This window comes from Otolemur garnettii, unplaced genomic scaffold (assembly GCF_000181295.1).
Source record: "Otolemur garnettii isolate 467f Iridium unplaced genomic scaffold, OtoGar3 scaffold00087, whole genome shotgun sequence".
In the NCBI taxonomy this organism is placed as follows: Eukaryota; Metazoa; Chordata; class Mammalia; order Primates; family Galagidae; genus Otolemur; species Otolemur garnettii.
This window is the reverse complement of record NW_003852482.1, coordinates 7,569,504-7,573,275: the sequence shown is the minus strand read 5'-3', so window position 1 is coordinate 7,573,275 and position 3,772 is coordinate 7,569,504. Positions and strand designations below refer to the sequence as shown.

At 52.8% G+C, this 3,772-nt stretch overlaps 1 protein-coding gene across 1 annotated transcript in view; it reads right to left on the bottom strand.

Moving 5' to 3' along the window:
• Positions 1–1,779, bottom strand: part of PTGES (prostaglandin E synthase) — a 27,239-nt gene extending 25,460 nt beyond the window's left edge. The window contains exon 1 of the mRNA XM_003794903.3: positions 1,705–1,779. The gene's annotated coding sequence lies outside the window, so the exon portion shown is untranslated. The remainder of the gene's footprint in view (positions 1–1,704) is intronic.
• Between the last annotated feature and the right edge of the window lie 1,993 nt (positions 1,780–3,772).

The following is a 3,772-nucleotide window of genomic DNA, read 5'->3' as shown; positions in this document are numbered from 1 at the left end:
AGGAAGCAAAATTCTGCCAGGGGTCACTGGAGGTAGTGGAGACGGTGCCACTCTGCTCCCAGCCTTGATTTCCGGCCTGGAATCTGGCTGTTGGAGAGGGCACCTTACATTGATGCTGATTTTCAGGGTATTGCAGCCTTCTGAGAACTTCATGCTGTCCCTGAACCTGGTGCTGTAACTGAGTCCTCAAAATGCCCTTCCACCGTTCTACCAAGCCAGCTGCCTCAGGAGGGTGGGGGACGGTCAGACCGTGAATCCCATGAGCACAGCCCACTGCCGAGCTTCTTGTGCTGTCACGTGAGTTCCACGGTCAGAGCAGTGCAGTGTGGGACACACCATGGAGGTAAGGCATCTGTAAGCCCTCAGGTGGCAGTTCTGGCAGAGGCACTGCATTCTGGAATGGCAACTATGTATCCGGAGCAAGGACCCATTCCAGGAGGGCAACATGCCATCCTGTCCATGAAGGTAGCAGTCCAGGGCAATCCACCTGCCACCAAGGAGCTGGCTGATCACCCTGGGGAACGGTGCCACACTGGGGTTCAGTGTTGGTCTCTGTTGCTATTAGACTGGGCATTCAGCAATGGCCATAATCAGGCTGACCTTGGTGAGTGGGAGCCCATGTTCCCTAAAGTGCAAGCTTAAGCTCCTTCCCTGCCACCAAGGCCACTTTGCTCCTGACTCCATTGAACAAGGACAGGGGTGGCTGGAAAAAGAGGCTGACTGGCATCCACAGGACAAATTATCTCGTCCACTTGATCATTAAAATCCCCCTCTGCTAACATCACCCTTTGGCACACAAATGTCTCCCCCACTCCTTTTTTCCCCATTCAGGGAGGTCCATCTACATTCCTCTTTCCCAAATGGGGCCACTGCTTTTTTGCCAATTTTCCAATCATGTTCCTTCCAAGTCCCTGATGAAGCAGCCAAACCATTGGCCACAGCCAATCAATCAGGAAACAATTGCACATCTGGCCCTTTCTCCTTCCACCCAAACTGCACAACCAGGTACCCGGCTCCAAGTGCTGACCACGGGAGGGTTTCCCTTCAGCACTGTCCTCAGGGTTGTCCCAGACGGCGGCAGGGCCGCCGCTATTCACTCTCAGATGGTGCCTGTGCACCATTCAGAACCAGCTGTAAACCAGGCTGTCTTGTCTTCCTCTGTCACCCAATGGTAGGACACAGGAGGCCACGGTGCAGGCTGGAGCAGAGAAGGCAGCATGGCAGGAGTGGGGACCAGGGGCACTGGGCCACTTCGTGTAACCTACTTGTGCCTTAAGGGCCTACTTGGCCCGGCCAGGTCTCCAGGGCATCTGCCTGATGCTTGGGTGGGCTGTGCAGGCCCACCTGTGCGCTCAGTGGGTCAGACAGCACCTCATTCATGGTGGACAGCTTAGGTCACACAGTAACTTGGGGGCCTGTGGTTAAGTCTTGGTCTTACTAAGTCCCTGTCCCCACCCTAGCAGCTTTTCCAATCACTTGGTAAACAGCCTGGAGGAATGCACCCAAGTGGGGAAGATGCTGCCTCCGCAGTCCAGGGAGGCCCAGGAAGTGGCCGTGGAGAAGTCAGCTGCAGTAGCTCATTCCTCACCTCAGCAGGAATATCCTGCCCTGCCCCACACCACTGGGCCCCCCGAGACGCCACTAAGGCATCAGGCCTCTCAATCCTAATCACACTTATTTCTGACTATGACACACATATCTTACCAGTGAGTCCGGAGTAGGGGCTACTTCTGGCTCACTAGGTCAGCCAGCATGATGTCATCAGCGTAACGGGCCAGCGTGACACCTTGAGGGAGATAAAGGTTGTCAGGAGCCTCAAACCGAACACTACACAGCACTGGGGCTTGAGGCGGGCACCGAGGGTGCACTGCTGGCACCAGGGGATGTGTACATTTGCTCAAGCACGGAAACCACAGCTGGCACCACACTGCCATTGGAGTCACCACCTGGTTAAATTTGCGATAATCTGCTATCATTCTCCAGGATCCATCTGTCATCTCTATCTGTGGTGATACAGTGGGATTCAAGTCGGTGGCACTAATCTCTGCAATCCGTCCGGGCATATAGTGATGCCTCTGATTTCCTACCGTCCTGGGCAGAGGCTGTTCCACTGGCTTCCACTTGTCTCTCCCACCATGGCCCTCACTCCACAGGTCAGGTAACCAGTGTGGGGATTCCTCAAGCTGCTACATGTGTCTATTCCAGTTGTGCATTCTGGAACTGTGGAAGTAACCACAGCATGGGGTCAGGGACCCGCCGAACCCTCTGTAAGTCAGACCTCAGCTAAAGCTCAGCCGTCCCCTGATCTTCACAGGCCCCTGCAGCCTGGAGGGCTGTGGCGACCTGTGAGGTCTCCTGGTATCAGTGTCAGTTCAGAGCCAGTGTCTGGTAGTCTCTGAAAGGTCTGGTCCTTTCTCCCAGGTACAGTCACCCTAGTTGAAGGCCGCAGGTCCCTCTGGGGACAGCTTGGGGGAAGATGAGCGGTGTGAACTTTCAGTAGTGTACTGGGCACCTCCCTCAAGGCGACCCAGCCTCCTCCTCGTTTAAGGGGTTCTGGGTCTGTAAATGCCTCAAGCCTAAGAATTAATCGAGGGGCCAAGACCCTCTGTTTTTATGATTGAGACTAATATTTTATTCATTTGATTTGTAACCCTCTGCCCCTGCGGATCCCATAAGAATCCAGTAGGATCCCTACCTATGTTCTCTCCTAGGAACTAGTGATCAATGAGCCGACGCCACAGGCTGCGTGAGTCAGACTGTTCCGAGTGCTGCTTTGACTGTGCCCATCCCAGTAGGCACAGCCTCCCTGCCTTTGGCAAAGGAGTGCCACCAGCTGGCCTCTGGCATCCGGTTACTCTCACTGCAGGTAGGTTTCCAAGTTCCGTGACTGCAGTCCCCCCCATGAGGTCTGGTCCACGGAGAAGGGCAATCCCAGAGCTCTGCAAGGGTGTCTGGGCTCCCCTCGCAAATTTATTCCTCACAGTACTAGGACAAGGGACAAAGTATATTAGTGGGTCTTACATGATGAATCCACTCTGACATCCTAATTTCCCCCAGCCTTTGAATTCCTTCCTCACTGAACTAAGTCATGCCTGACATTTCCAGGTTGATCACCGTGGGCCACCTTCAGGTCTGTGTGTCAGCTAACCAACCAGTCGAACTAGTAGAGCCCTCTCTTAACTCCCCGGGTTCCAGCATTAGATACAGACTCTCTGCCTAGCAAGCCCACAGCAATAAGTTTGGCCTGATCACACCTCATGTTCCCATGCCTTTAATATCCATTCTCAAACTCAGGCAGTTCTTCTGGAGCATAATACACCTCTCCATCCCCAAGCCTGACAAGGGTCCCATGAAAACCTCTGACTTACAGCCAGTTGGTCAGAAGCACAGGTGGCAATCTGGACCTGTGACTGGCATCTGATGTGGGGGATAGTCTCGTGGGTCTGAGCCCTCAGCCTGTGGGGTCTGTGCTAACTCAAAGCAGTTAGTGCCAGAATTCCTTAGTGTGGAAAACCCACACATTTGCTATCAGAGGTGCTGTGGGTAAGAGAAAAAAGAATTTTTTCTTTTACCAACATCTGTATGTTATCATTTTAACATATCATCAATATTTTAAAATTATATCAACGAGATAGTTGACATATTTTTCTACATTAGGTCTCCAAATCCAGTATAAACTTTGCACTCTAAATTTTACAATTTGAAAAGCACTTATTTTCGGGTGGCGCCTGTGGCTCAAAAGGGTAGGGTGCCGGCTCCATATGCTGGAGGT